At 38.5% G+C, this 16,684-nt stretch overlaps 1 protein-coding gene across 1 annotated transcript in view; it reads left to right on the top strand.

The window, feature by feature from the left end:
- The window catches only part of ptprjb.2 (protein tyrosine phosphatase receptor type Jb, tandem duplicate 2), a 50,671-nt gene that overhangs the window by 1,376 nt on the left and 32,611 nt on the right, over positions 1–16,684 (top strand). The gene's annotated exons all lie outside the window — the stretch shown is intronic.

Raw genomic sequence — 16,684 nt, forward strand, 5'->3', positions numbered from 1 at the left:
TATGGAGAAAATGTGGTGTTTTTTTCATAATTTAACAGACTTACAGGTACAGAAATGCACAAATATTGATGAAGAAAGTTTTGCTTAGCTCACAATAGCTTAAAGTAGGTATAACTGTGGAGCTCTTGCTACTTTTGGGTAAATGGAAATAATTAATAAATTTGGAGAAAATTGATGTCGGTAAGCTGTTCATGGGTGCTGACAAGGGAAATTAACTGTGGCATTATTGTTTCTTACATTTTAGTCCCAAATATGCTGAGAAGTGTCAAAAATGTTTGTGTTGTCAAAATATTATAAGGATATGAACTGGCATCAAACAAATCAAGGCAGCATATAAAACTGGAGTTAACCATGTTGAACTATTTGCCAGAAGTCAGAGAAAATACTCATCTATTGTGATTTGACGTGTTTTCAGTTTAAAAATGTTCTTCGAGTCATAACAACTAGTGGTGGAGTTTTGCCTGAACCAAAAATCTGTTTGAACTCAATGATCTTATTATAATCAACTATTTATTTAATTGCTATGAAGAATGTACATTAGTTGAACATGTATTGATATATCTACATGAACTTGAAAAGATTATTATAGACTGTAAAAGACTGAAGCGGGTAACTTTACAGCTGGACTCAGATCGATGCATGTAACTAAAATACTAGTTAGATCCGGTTTGACATGTTTACTGTGTAGAATATGTACAAAAAGTGTAAAAAATATATCTGTGGTGAGATGAAGAGATGTAAAGTTTTAGCTGATTAAGATGGAAAGATTTAACTGTGATAAACTTATTAAGACTCAAACAGAAAATATACTAATACGTGGAAGAAGGGAGGAGAACTTACGGCAACTTGCGTGAATATCTTTTTAAAAATAATTTAATACCGACATCATTACTTTGCAGTTTTAAGTTGGGTTTGTCATGTTTGTCATTTGATTCGACGTGTTTCTAAATGTTGAAGTTAGTGTGAACGCCATGGTGAGATCAATGATCTGTCTGATTCCTCCAGAAACAAGACACTAGTTTGGCAAGGGGTTTAAAGAGGTCTGGAAATAACTTAAAGTAAACTATTTCACTTTGTGAAAGATAATTTGAAAATGGAGAAACAATTGAAAGTAAAATCCGCAACATAACCAGAACCGGCTGTCCAGCAAGTTCACCCTGAGAGCAGGCTGTAAGATGTCAGCATATACAGATAGTTTTAAGTGGATGTTTTTGAGTTATATAACCTATTTTAGCAGGAGGTGTCTGGAGTTAACATTAATGATAATTGATTAAGAAAAATATGTCACATTGAGCTGCTTTTAAATGCACATAGATGCAAGCATACTCTGCAGTTGAGTACATTTTCATTTTTATTTTTGTTACCCATGAAGATAAGATAATTAACTTGATTTTTTTTTTTTTTTGGACTCAACTTGATGCAGGTGGAAAATTCAAAAACTGTACTGATTTATTAGTTTACAGTCAAAAAGACTCATCCGATTTTTTTTTTTTAACTTCCCTCTAAGCACAAAACGTAGACAAATGAGACAAGTTTTTCTTTTTTTTTTTAGAAGTTTCTAGGGTGAAATAATTTTAAAAATGCTGTTCTCCCAGGCAGGGAACTATCATAACAAAGAGTCAGTGGCATCCAAGCAGCCTCCCTGAGATCCACCTGTCCTCGTCCCACTGGTCTGTCTGGTGAGGGATGGATGGAGGGGTGACAGAGGTTGAGAATGGCATGTGAGGAGACGTGTGGCCAACACAAAGGGGTCGGGAATGGAATGAGGTCCCGCTCAGACGCCCTTTTCAGCCAAGTCTGGTCCAGAGCCAGTAGAATGGTCAAACCAGTGCTTTCAGTTTTTGCCTAAAGAATTACTTGGGAATTTGTTTTTACTGGAGGATGTGCTCCTCCAGTTTAGGTTGTGCTGGTCTAGTTTAGTTTGTGCAATCAGAGAAAGAGCATCTAGAAGCAGAACTTCAGCAATACTAAATGTGAAAGCTGGGGAGGGTTTTTTGAATTTTTTTGACTTCATCAAGTCTCTTCAAAGTCAAGTAAAGTTCAATGAGTTGACAGATAAGTTTAGAACATAGTTCCTCAGTGCTGCCCGTCCCCTACCTGTTGCAGTGCGCTGCAGTTTAGCTGAATGAAAAAATTACTGCTAAACTGCTTTGGTTATTGCTTGCAAAAAAAAAACAACCTATTATGCTTTTGGAAACATTTCTGAGCTCAAAAACACAAACAGTTACGTTGTAGAAGCTTAGAACATAACTTCCTAAACCAGCTAATATTTCTAATGAGCTGTTGATCAAAAATCTAAATTACAATAAAAATGTAACAGTGGCGGGGATAATATTTTCTTTTCTGGTTTGAATAAAATCAGTTAGAATTGGGAACTAATTAGGAACTGGGAACTAGTGTTTTTTTTTCTCAAGGTTATCATGTTGTAAAAATCTCAAAGAGAACTCACATGTTATGCAAGATTTGCAGTAACAAAAACTTTGGTTCCCTGTGGAAATGTATATTTTTAGTTCTGCACAAACGGACCAATTCACAGTGACATGACTCTGTAAAGACTCTCTGTTCTCTTTTTTTTTCCCCCACCGCATCATTGAACACCTATTTGTTCAGCCACATGGAACATCTCATAATGTCAGCATAGGTAACGTGAACGAATGTGGAACTGACTCGTCTCAAACACGGCTAGCCAGAAACGAATAAACGGAACAAACATTTTTATTAACAAAGGCTGTGTTTTAGTCACGAGCCACCAGATACATAATGTTATAAGATCTAGGTGGAATGTCTGAAATAAATGGAAACTCACCATTAATAGTTAACTGTAAAACTTGACTTCTGTGTTCAATTCATGCAAGCTTCAAGGGAGAGATGGTGGTACAGTTTCGCAACACACCTGCTTTTTCGAGGGTTTTTTTGAGGGGGTTGACATAAAAAGCATGATGTTTATCTCATACCAGAGTCAGATTAGGTTTGCCCACGTTATAATTAAAGTCCCTGTGTAGTGCAGGTTCCAAGCTAGTTACTCATTGTTTCCTGGTAAATTCTGGAAATCATTAATGTGCACAGAAACAAGTGGTTTGTTTGTCTAAATGGCCAGCTTTCCATGTCTTCCCATCTCTTAAAATTCCCCAACCAATCCAGAATTTATTGGATGAAGGACCTTCCTGGAGCATGCACCTTTTGACCTCTCTGGATCGCAGGTTTAGATTATGACAATGTCCAACTCACAGTAGCTCACAGTAGCTTCCCCCCCCCCCCCCCTTTTGTGGGAACACTGACTATTTCTCTCACTGTGACATGCAAAAATCTGATCACACGATACAATACCTGTTTTATTTTTGAAGGGGAAGTGAAAGTTCATTGTGCCATTTATTAAATTAGCTTCTATGAAGACCAAACACTCAGGGCAAAGACGATAGGCTCACACATGCAAATGTGACTCTGACAGCAACACAGCTGGATTTCAGTGCTGTTAAGAGATGAACAGACTTTCAGACTTGCCTAACGGTGTACTTTGATGTTCAGCAAAACTGTTCACTTCAGTCGTTCTTGCACGACTGTGGATCGGGTTTTATTGGTTGAGCGAGATGCAGGGATCAGGATTTACGTGTTTAAAAAAGCGCTGAAAGGTTTAAATGTCTCTGTTCCTCTGATAAAATCAGAGGTAAGATTTTTAATGTTTGGACCGTCGACATCAGCTCATGAAGTGTCTTCTTTATAAGGAGTAAAGGCAAGAAGGTCATGCTTCTTGCTTTTTGTGGTCACGCCAGTCTTTTTTTTCTTATTTTTTTTTAGGAAAAATATCAAGACAAATAGATCTCTCTCTATTCTTTTTTACATTTCAGTTCACCTTATTGTGTTTAGTCACATAGAATCTCTGTCTCTTAAAGTTTATCCTCCAAAATGGAGATCCATAAATTCATTTTATGAACTCTGCCAGCCTTTTGATCACACTTAGACATCATTTGACATCTTCACAACTCTTACTTTTAAAACAGTTGGCAGCATTTTCCTAATTCTAATTCTATTTCTTTTTTTTAGAACAACTTTGCTCAGGGTGCTGTATGTTTGTAACTCCGATCCTCACTGCTCTCATTTCAGATTACAGGAACACATGATGACGACAGAATGAGCATATATTTTAACAACTGTGGGGGAAAAAAATGCTGAATTAGATGAAATTCATTCAAAATACAGCAGCGACTATCGTTTGCAGATTTGAGAGTCAGAAATTGAATTTAGTTGTATGTTGCGTAAGATGCTAATTTGGATGCAAAAACTCAAAGCACTAGAACTAGAAAAGGGGAAATATGTAGCTTCCTTCTTTGGAATTAGTTTTATGTACTGACATTTTCCATACAGACGGTTCTAGCATTTTCCACTTTCAGAAAACAAGAAATGTCCGCATGTTCCAACAAACAAAAATCTTGTCTATGAAATGACTACTTGCCATTTTTCAACCATGTAACTTTGCAGTGGTGTTTACTTCAGTCTGTTCAATTAATACAGATTAAGTCAACATTTTGCCAATCCGGATTTATTTCAGTTTTTACCTACTTTTGTACTTTTTATAACTTACTTAGTATGAAAACATGATGATGTGACTACAAAACATATCATCTCATTGTACAAGGGTTCAGCGACAATAAAGGGCTTCTTTTTTTTTCTGCCAGCTAGAGACCACTTTTAGGTAGTTTTAGTTAGTTATGATCCTTGGTCATAATTGCTGATATAAGTGCAAACTGGCTCAAATAAAAAGAAAATAACAGGATGCATGCCCCAAAATCGATTACGCACTATAAGGCGCACCTAAAAACCTTAAATTTCCTCAAAAACCGACAGTGCGCCTTATAATCCGGTGTGCCTTATATATGAACCATTATTGAGCAACAACAGGTCTAGCAACTACGGTAAGCAGCCGCCGACTTAATTTTTGCCCGTAGAAGAAGCGCGCGGTGCATGCTGGGATAGTTGTCAGAACGCTGGTTTGTAATCTATTAAAGTTTGACTGACCTATCTACCTACCGACCTGATAATCAGGTCGTCTGCAGGTCATTTAGCACCATGTTCTCCACGAACTTGCTGTGCTCGAACGGAGAAGGGTGACCATCAACCGGCCACGCCCCGGCCCAGTTGCGGAAGGCTCTCCTCACCGACCGGAGTCGGACTGTTTTGTTGACATTCCATTTAGTGCAGCTCCATCTAGTGGATGCATAACGTAACTTCAGCCTCTACTGTAGCGTCTATTCTATGCGCCTTATAATGCAGTGGGCCTTATATAAGAAAAGAGTTTTAAAATAGGCCATTCATTGAAGGTGCGCCTTATAATCCAGTGCGCCTTATAGTGCGGAAAATACGGTAGTTTAAATTCTGAGGTCTGGATAAAATAGTAGTTTGTTGGTAACTGTGAGTAAAAATTGACCAAGAAGAAAATCGACCTGAACCTGAATCAAAATAATCTAAGTACATTTTGTCTTTGTTATTAAAACATTGCATGAAATCTGGAGGTATAATCTAGTGTTTTTATTTATTTTCTTCAAGTTGAATGACCTCTTTACATATTTCTTATGGTTTTACTTGTTTGTCATACTTACATGTTAAAGATCATCAGACAAATTTCAATATCAACTAAAGATTAAATAAGTAAATGCAAACAGCAATTTTTACTTGATAACTGCATTTATTAAGGGAAGAAAGCTATCCAATACAATCTGTACCGTTTTGTAAATAAGTAATTAACACTCAGAAAATTCAACATAATTGTTTTAATTCAGACACCTTGGAGCGTTTCAAGCCTGAACTGTCTGGCATTTTCATTTGATCCAAATCTAGGCTTTAACTAGGCCACTCCAAAACTCAGATGTTTTGTATTTGCGGTCAATATTGGTGGATGTGCTGATACTTTGCTTGGGTTTTTAATATATTTCCATCACTGTGCACACATTATCATAGCTTAAACCCCAACCTATTAATGAGCAGGAAAAGTACAACACTTTGCATAAGTTTATCATGCCATGGAGCTTTTTCCCTGTTCCGACTAATTCTATTGCTTTCTCTCTCATTCCATCGCAGCTTGTAGAAATGAGAGAGTAGTGACATTTCTGTAAGCGTCTTGGACCAAAGGAATGTGAGATTTTTCCACTACTAAAAGAATTGTTGCTGTGTGGGGAACACATTTAATGCAACCAAATTAATTTTGCGCAGTTGTTTAAAACAGGAATGATGTGAAATGACGCACATTTTACTCCGCGACATCGGACCCACTTCTCTTTCTCAGTGCACTTGTATTACTATTATTTAAATTGCAAGGCACACGTCTGCTGGCCTCGCATTGCTGTGTTCAAGTGGATGAGTCAAAAATCAAGCCCTCCTTTGTGGGACGTCCCACTCACTCTCGGCTGCTCTCTCGTCTCCTTCAGGGCGGCTCAGTTTCAGATTACCATCCGTAAAAGATGCTGCTTTTTGACCAGGAATGTAACTGGAAGCCGTACATGTTCAGTGCAAAATGAATTACAAAGAGTCACAGTTCCCCATTCATGTAAATGAGACACAGGCTTTTCTGGCAGCCTGAAAGACTTCATTGTCCAGGAGATGGTTATCATTTTATCAGTGGCCTCTGAATAAGTTAATGAGAAAATGCTGTAAGGGTAATATGAGAAATTATTTTTCTCTCATTTTGGATGATTTACCATAATCTGTTTATACTTTCACACCAGATTAACTGCTTTAAATGCTTTGAAATTAAAACGACCCATATGGAAATGCAGCATATAAAGGGGGGTAAATAAAATTTTCCGTTTTCTTTTTTATAGTGTACATCACTAGACGTCCATACAGTACCTTCTTACATGTTGTTTGTTCAGTACATAAGGTTCCTTTAAAATAATTGTAATTTCATTCCCAAAGTTGAACTACTCGCAAGTCTTGTGAAGTCTAAGGTTACTCAAATACAAACATCCATTTTTTCTGGGAATCACCAAAAATAATAAGCAGGTTTGTTTATCAATCCTTATGCCATAACACAGTTATACCTGCTATTTATTTTTGACAATCAGCTTCGCATCTGAGCATGTGATGCATCAAAAACATAAAGAAAGGGACCCTGAAACTCACTGCTGTAAGCCATAATGTCACATGTACACGTTAAAATCCCTATTGTTTAGGTCTTATTCAAATTTTACAGAGAAACTAAATTTCAGGCTTTCATTAGCTACAAGCCGTCAACTGGATTACAAGAAATAATTGCTTGAAATATGCCAGATGTTTAATAATGATAAATTCAGCATAAAAAGTAAAGAAATTTGTGTTTGGTGGATTTTTTTTTCTTGTGAGAAACGAGGCTTTTTGGCAACAAATCTTATAAAGCAGACAAAGTCAAAATTGTAAATAATCTTTTAAGTGACGACACTTAAAGAAAATTCATTTGTGAGTAGTGCAACAGAGTAAAACTTTCAGGTCGCAGCTATGAAAAGCTGTCAGATGCCCTGCCAATGCCAAAAAGTTTATTCTATTATTGATTTGTTTGCCATTGTTTATCAAATAAAATGATTGCCGACTTTAGAAACAGAACATATTGATGCTTCTTGCCAGCGCTCTATGACTTACTGTTAAGAAGCATTGTTACAACACAGAAATAATATACCAAACACAAATTATGTTACCTTTTTTTAAACAAATAGAAATAAAGTGAACTTTTTTATTTATTTATTGAGATGCAGCTTTACATCCAAGTCATTTCAATAAGTAGCATGAGTGTTATTCACATCACCTATTGTTGGTAATAAGGTTGTGCCTGATTAGTGTACATCTTAAGACAGACACAGTCAGGGACTAAGGAAACAAGTTAACCAGATTTTTTTATCCGCTGTATTTTTTTTGTTTTGTTTTTTACAATCACTGAACTGTGCCTTTGCACCATGTTGCAACCTCTTTTCTAAGATTTTGTATCTTGGCTGCATCAGGAAATGTCTGAGCAGCTGACCTTTTTAGAACATGCTCTGCACCAAAGCTTCAGTTTTGACTGGAAAGATCTAACATTTACAGTAGCTGCTGAAATTAAATCGGTCAAAACCTTCTATAAGAACAGAATTAGAGTCCCTGTTTTAAATAGACAAGAAAACATGTGAAGAAGGTGAAGCAGATAAGATCCAGTTTGGGCCTAAAGTCTAATTTTAAACTGAGAAATAGTTTCTTAATACTTGCACTGAACATCAAACTTCCTTCTTATCATATTAAGCCTGTAATTACATGGTGAGAAAAGCAGAAAGAAGCTAGTCGGTCATAGCACAAATTCTTCATTGTGGTTTTTCTCTCAAGTCACACATTTATACTCCTCTTTTCGCTTTCACACCGCTCACCCTGATCACGCTTCAGCGTGTCCGCTACAGTGGCTGTAGCCCATGGGGGTGGGTGCGCGCGCCTTCAACCGCAATTTCCACCAGCATCATGAGGAAGCTCTGATGGCAGGGCACGGAGTGCAGCGATGGGTATCTGCTGCCAGCAGCTGTGCGGCTCTGCAGCGCAGTGAGAGTCGGTCAGCAAATACCACGTCACTCATTTTCATAGACTGATGTGGCGTGCGATAGCAGCGGCAGGACGGCGGTGTGGGAGGCTGATACCTGGAGACAAACGCACTCATAGCTGAAGCTATCTTCCTCAGGACTGTTTTTGGTTTTTTTTGTTGCAGGCAGTCAAGATATTTTTAGACCCAGGCTCGTTTTCATAAATCATGTATCTGTATATGTTTGGCTTCTGTCTAATTTTGATCTGCCAGTTTTACTGGCAGATCAAAAAAGATGTGTGTTTTAATGCCAAACAAGGAGTGCAAAGGTGTGAACACACACAGTTCTTCAGTTGTAAGCGATTAAAAGATGGAACCAGCAGGACACTTTGTGCTGTAAAAGTTAAAACTAATGAAACATACTTTTTAAAAAATATTTACATAATATATTTACCTATATTGTACTAATATTCCATACGGTAAGAAAAAGTAGAATGACATTAAAGCTAAAAGATTTTTGCAATCATTGAGGATATGATGATAATTTGAGCTTTTTATTTGATCATAGTTAAAACTAATTTGTAAATTATTCCATGAAGGTGAAAATTTGCCAAAAAACCTAAATCATGGATAAATTAGGAGCCCCAATTTTATGTTAACCTATTAATAATGACTGATGCTAACATGTAATTATGTCTGTCAAGTTTAAAACTAATAAAGATGCTATGATCAGTTTCTCAACACTTGAGTAAGCCATCCATCCATCCATCCATTTTCTTCCGCTTATCCGGGGTCGGGTCGCGGGGGCAGCAGCTTCAGAAGGGAGGCCCAGACTTCCCTCTCCCCAGCCACTTCTTCCAGCTCCTCCGGGGGAATCCCAAGGCGTTCCCAGGCCAGCCGAGAGACGTAATCCCTCCAGCGTGTCCTGGGTCTTCCCCGAGGCCTCCTCCCGGTGGGACGTGCCCGGAACACCTCACCAGGGAGGCGTCCAGGAGGCATCCTTACCAGATGCCCGAGCCACCTCAACTGGCTCCTCTCGACGTGGAGGAGCAGCGGCTCTACTCTGAGTCCCTCCCGGATGACCGAGCTTCTCACCCTATCTCTAAGGGAGAGCCAGCCACCCTGCGGAGGAAACCCATTTCGGCCGCTTGTACCCGTGATCTCGTTCTTTCGGTCATGACCCAAAGCTCATGACCATAGATGAGGGTGGGAACGTAGATCGACCGGTAAATCGAGAGCTTCGCTTTTTGGCTCAGCTCTCTCTTCACCACGACGGACCGGTACAGCGCCCACCTCACAGTAGACGCTGCCCCAATCCGCCTGTCGATCTCCCGTTCCCTTCTTCCCTCATTCGTGAACAAGATCCCCAGATACTTAAACTCCTCCACTTGAGGCAGGACGACCCCCCTGACCCGGAGAAGGCACTCTACCCTTTTCCGGCTCCAGACCATGGCCTCGGATTTGGAGGCACTGAGCCTCATCCCGGCCGCTTCACACTCGGCTGCGAACCGCTCCAGTGAGAGCTGCAGATCACGTTCCGATGAAGCCAACAGGCTTCATCGGAACGGTAAAAGCTTGAGTAAGCTTTTACCAAAATACATTTTTCACTCTTGCGTAATTTCTGAGATGGTTATTTTGTACTCATGAGTATATTTCTGGGTACTCCTCCATCCGCCCCTGAGCATGATACAATCTGCCAATTATAGCTCCTTGAACTTCACCTGTAAAAGATAAAGATCTTACAGAGTATGCTTCTGTGGAGTTATCAGCAGTCAGTATCTTACTTCAGTGCAAACAGCAGTTGAAATAACTTCAGTTTAGAAAAACAGTTTTGACCTGAGGGTTGAGTAAGGTCAGTTTTGACTATTAGCGGTTTATTCACAAAGAAGTATGTGATTATTTACAGATAATCAAACATGTGTTGACATACCTTTTTTTATTGTAATGGTTGTTTTTATCAAATTTTTAGCCCTCTGGCTAGTTGCTAACCTAAGTGTGTGAGCTGAATTTCTAATTGTTCCTCCAAACTAAGTTGACAAAAAGCTCCATCTTTTGTAGATGAAGTACTGAAGCCAGAACTCCACATTTTAAATAACCAGCAACATTATTAAAGGGATCATTTAGATTTGTTTTCAAAGTACTTCTGGGGAGTTGTCATCAGCGGTCAGTGCTGTATATTTAGTACCCCGAGTTCCCTCAGCTTAAAAATAACTACGATTCTGACCTGGAAGCTGTTATTTACATTGAGGTTTAGAGCTATTTACAACTATTTTGTGTATGTAAAAATATTACATTTGCAGCAACTGCTGGGAGAACACAGAGGTGCAGCTTGACAAGGGGCTGTTAAGAAGAAAAAATGCAATGAAAATATTGTGTATTATTGAATTTTACAAGGCATCAGCTGTATTGTGTCACGTCATGCAAAGTGCTTTGTGTTACAACACTTTGTACGTAATGGATCATTGTTCTTCAACACATGTCCTCAGTGAAAATAACCATAGACATTGATTTAATGAAGTGTGTAATGTGAAATGATGATGGTGTAAACATCATGTTGAAGTTGTTATAGGATCCGCTCTAGAATACGCTGCAGGTTGATCTGCCAATGATTCGACTTTTTATGCTCAAAACTGAGATGATTTAGAGCAGTTCTGCTGTCTACTAATTGTAAGATACTGACTGCTAATATGAACACCAAATAACCCCACTTACAAAAACTATTGCTTTAATATTTTAGGCCTTGCAGGTTTAATGCAGGTTGTTGCATTAAACTGACTGATTCAAGCTGATGTATAATGTAGCTTTAGCAAAAGTAAAATCTATGTCTCTCATCAATAGAAAAAAAAAGCTTAATAACACAACAAACAGAAGGTGTGTTGCAGTTGGCCAAGCTTTCCTGTCCACAATAAACAGCTCATGATCTGTGAAAGTGAAGCTTGAGCTGCATTTTGAGGTGTTGTCGTGTGGTTCTCATCTTCCGCTGTTTGACCTTAGTTAGGCAGAGGTCTGAAGCATGACACATTGCTTAACTTAAACATCCTTGAAGCTGTCTCGGTGCGTTGTCAAAGGTCTCTGGGTGGGCACAGGAAGTACAGGAAGTTTTCTTACAACAAAACACAATAAGTAGGTACCAGTGCTGTGGGAAATGAACTTTTAGATGGAGAACAAACCTGCCACTGTGTTGGAAAAGAGAAGCAGGGAGGAGAATGGCATCTTTGGTGCTGCAACGTTTTGAAATTTAACTAGAAGACTGGCTTCCTCATTTTAAAAAGGAAAGTCAGCGGAGAGGATGTAGCTGTTAATCTTCACTCAACATGCATACACGGAAAGTCACACCCAAACAATCTGTCTGCCTCGCTGAATGCAGAAATTACTGTACTTTACTGAAAAATATTTGCATGTTTTGTATAGCAGCGTAACATGTTAGGTGGTAAAGAACAAGAAACTGAATCTGCATGTATCAAAAGGTATATGGTTTTTCTGTTGTAATAATTTGAATGAAGATGCATAATCCCTAAATGTTATTGGTCTGTCTGAGTCACCTGCCTCTGTTTAAGTCTTAAAAGATGCATGTGAAAGTAAACTTTATTTTATCAATTAAAATAACTGCATCTGTTTTCTAGTAGGCTTACAACAACCATCTGGCTGCACTGAAAGTCAAACTTCATCATCAACTCCCAAACACATCTAGTCCAAAAAAGACAGGACATCCCATCAACCTCAGCTGGTCCAGGGATAGATGGTTTTGCTTTGATTACTTTCAGCAGAAATTAGAGAAAAAATACTTCAAGCCACAGGCTGCTGCATTAGAATACCATCAGGGCGCACTTTTGAAGATTTTAAGTTTTTGGTTCCTATTCTCTAAGAGTAGCAAAGCGTGAAACTTATTTTACGTAATCATTTTTTTTAGTTCTCCTTTAGTCAAAACAATATTTTTTTGTTTCAAATGCATGCCACATGAAGCATAATTCAGTCGAAGGAAGTTAAAAAGTGTGTCGATAGAAACAAACGTTAGCAATGTTCCATTTAAACCTCAGGGATTTGCTAAAGAGTGAGGTAAATGCTTTCCACCTGCACTAAAGAAAAACTTTATATTTCCTCACCTGTTTTAAACTATTTTACTAAGAAACTATATCTTTTTATGTTTCCCATAGCTGGTGCTTTCACTCATACATTAGCATAGCATGCACTTGGATGGTCTTGTATAAAATTTGCTAGTATTTTAAAATCTTCCAATAGTTAGAGACAGTGGATTTCAAGTGTTTTAAATTTAGTATACCTCTAACCATATCAAGCAAAAAATAAAAATAAAAATTTCTGCTACTAAATTGGAAAGGTCTGTTGTTAATTTCCCCTACTTACAAAGAAGAAGAACTTAGCTGTTTGGAAATATCCTAAGAAATCTCTGGCTAAGCTAAAGTTTAGCCAGATATTTCTTTATTTCTTACCCGATTTCTATAAACGTGGCTTAAATTAAAACTGAGAAAATTGCTGATGTTTGTAAGTATTCTCCCTTGATATAAATCTATGAACAGTTTGGTTTCTATCAAGATGCAGGGACAGATCTAGAAAAATATTTGTGTATGTGTGTGTGTGTCTGTGAAACATCTCAGCATAACTTTTCATCCCTTGATGTTTTTCTCACTATCAGAGCCAGTTTTGTTGATGATTCTAGTGCAAAGCAGATCCATCATCATGATCAACAGCTTTCCACCTTTCAAACATATAGATTTTCTGCATAGGGATTCATAGAAAACTCTTCAATTTGCATCTACTGTACGTTCCTCACTGAACTCCAGGGTGAGCTATGTAATATAGCTATATATATATATATATATATATATATATATATTTTTTTTTTTTATACGAAATATTGTTTTTAACTTGCATTATCCCAATACTGGACAAGGAGAAATCTGTCACGAAAATATTAGTAGCGCCATCATTTGTTATTCGATATATCTATTAAATACGACTTAAAATAAAGATTAGAAAACTGATGTTTGATAAATTCTCCATGATACAAATCTATAAACAGTTTAGTTTCTGTTAGTTTTGTCAAGATGCAAGAAGGGGTGAATATCTACTTATATTGGTCAATCGTTTTATTTTAAATATGCTGTAGGAGCCGTAGTTTGACGGCTGTTATAAATATCACCCCGTTTTGCGAACACGGGATTAGCTCAGTTTTTGTCACTTGTTTTTAGGAATTGCAGTGGCTGCTTTGTGCCACAATAAAAGTACAATAAAGCTGATAAACAGGTGAAGAACCAAACTAGACAGAACCACTTCTGATTGTTTGCCAAGCCAAACATCCAATAAAAGTTCCACCAAGGCACTACTAAGGCACTGGGGTCAAGTTTCTTGACACAGGCAAAACAAGGTTCAATGTCCAAACTTATTGATTGGTCTTGGTGATTTATTTTCCTCTTTCACCAAACAATTACAGAGATCAAACTTTCATTTGTTCTCATTCTACCACTCTTGTTCTGGTAAAAACCATCGGCCCAAAACCCAAATGCCTGCTGGTCCTTCTCCAGGCCCCTGCACTTATAGAAAGTGGACTGACCCACATTACTTCCTGTCTAAATTTAGAAAATAAATAAGAAAAATAATAAAACAAAAAATAAATAAAATCAACAATTATCAACCTACAAATAAACTCTGTAAATAATACAAAAAATAGAAATGTAAGAATAAAGTAACACAATTCAAATGGATAAAGAAATAAAGAAAAAATAGCTAAAACATCTTCTATTCCTTTTCTCGCTCTGTATGTCGGCATTACACACGACCTGTTGACCGACAAACAACACCTCAACGAGCAGAGAGAGCAGAGATTACCGATCAGGGGAATCAACATCAAAAAACAAACAAAGTAGCAAAAACACTAAAACAGAACATCCAGTCTGTTACATTATGTTGTCAGGCTTCATGTCTATATTGTCATTATTAATAAGTTTTCGCCTGACTACCGCGGTTAGTTATTTAAACAGCTGCTCTACTGATGACTTGGTGGGCGGGTTGTTTAGTGCTAACGGAACCAAAACACACTGAACTGCGCAGCACGTGCTAAGGTTATCAAAGTCAATAGCAGGCTAACAGTTAGGCTAATATAACTGACCCACTGCTCACATGTTCAATCTTTTCTTTAAATGAAAACTTTTTCCTCACCTGTGAAATCTGAAGCCTTTATTACCATTATCTATGGTTGAATTAACTGCTAGACATTGCGTCTGTTGTTCTGATTCTTTGCGTGATTGTAGTAGTTTCCTGTCCACTGATATTCCTGACTCAATGGACAGCAATGGCGCATGTGACTTATGATAAATCACGTAATGTCCAGTCCATCCATCCATTTTCTTTACACCCTTTTCCCTTAGTGGGGTCGGGAGGGTTGCTGGTGCCAGGTCGCCAGTCTGTCGCAGGGCAACACAGAGACACACAGGACACACAACCATGCACACACACACTCACACCTAGGGACAATTTGGAGAGGCCAATTAACCTGACAGTCATGTTTTTGGACTGTGGGAGGAAACCGGAGTACCCGGAGAGAACCCACGCATGCACAGGGAGAACATGCAAACTCCATGCAGAAAGACCGGGGCTGGTAATCGAACCCAGAACCTTCTTGCTCCAGGGAAACAGCTCTACCAACTGCTCCACTGTACAGTCCAGTAATATATATATCCATCAATGCTGCTGGCGCTCTGTCCTTCTCTCGTACTTCCCGCTACTTAGCAGTGGGTGTAAGGTTACATTGTGTTGCATTCAATGTTGTCGGAAAAAAGAGTTTCATGCGCTAAATGTCCGATTTGCCATAATTATTTTTTGAATTCATTGTCGCTAGCTGGGATGGCAACAGGGGTGGCAAGGCTCTCGTTTGGGGTGGCAACTGCCATCCCATGCCACCCCAGTAGATCCGCCCCTGCAAGAGAGGACTATAAGCAAATTCCTCTATCCTATTTGATGATTATGTTCAAACACATGAGGCAATTAGTTCAGTTTTTGTCATTTATTAAAGGTTTAAAAATTACAGCAGCTGCAGAGCGCCACAGCAATGTGACAATAAGCTGATAAAGAGTTGTAAAGCAACTTCAAACCATTTATATTCTGCTTTTCCTTGCTTAGTGTCAGCATGCAGACCCGTTGATATGACAACCAACACAACATCTTCGTTAACCTGCAGAGCAGAGAGTAATATATTGACCAGAATGCCCTGCACTGTAACTGACTTCCTGCTTTTGGAACGGTCTATAGTCAGGTTGCAATAAGAAAGGTTTTCTACCATTTTAGAGTCCACTTCAACCGGACCGAGACCTAGTTTTTTATACAGATCAGAGTTCGGTTTTTAAGTCCGTTTTGGAATTCAAATTTGCATTCGGACCTCCCCAAAAACTCTGACTTTCTTGACAGACAGATTAGAGTCTGATTCAGGACTCTAATCCTGGGTTGGTCTGAATACACCCCAAGTCTCGTCCTAGCCACTAGAGTTGAAACATAATAAAAATACCCATGGTTGACGTCCTTGCAAATTTCCTGTCTTGATGCACGTCTGATGATTCTTTTGATTTCTATTAACATTTTTAAATGATCTTGAAAACTTCAATCCAGTTTTTTTTCCCAACGTTTACCTCGTACCATTTTTAAAGCGTTTTTTCAGCTTTTCTTCTTCTTTGCTGTCTTTGTAAGGAACACCTGTCCAAAGTTACCCACACTTAGTTAAGACGGAAACATGGCTAATGCAGAATGTACCCCTCAAGTTTGTAGATTTTTCTTTTGTTCGACATTATCACATCAAGTCTGTGTTTAAGGGTTGAACCCAGAACAAACAGTCTTAAAGGTGAGTTTTCGACTATTATTCAGGAAGGAACCTGGGTGTTATCGAGAGGCTGGCTTAGGCATCTGAGGGAATCACAGAAAAGCAGGCGGCCTTTTAGAATGATGTAATGTTTACATAGTGGTCAGTAGAGCCATTTCCTTCTCCTCCTCCTCCCTCTCCCGCAGACAGGCACAGTCAAAGGGCATCGATACCGTACAGATCAACGGGGGCATTGGCTGAGTCCCAGTGCTGCATGTTTTTCCAACAAATTTCCCAGCTAATTTTGCTAATGCTAAAGTCTAAGAGTTCTAAGACGAGCACACACATATCAATGGTAGAAGAAGCTGAGACAAACAGAG

The sequence above is a fragment of the Poecilia reticulata genome, chromosome 6 (assembly GCF_904066995.2).
Source record: "Poecilia reticulata chromosome 6, P_reticulata-male-v2, whole genome shotgun sequence".
NCBI classification, from domain to species: domain Eukaryota; kingdom Metazoa; phylum Chordata; class Actinopteri; order Cyprinodontiformes; family Poeciliidae; genus Poecilia; species Poecilia reticulata.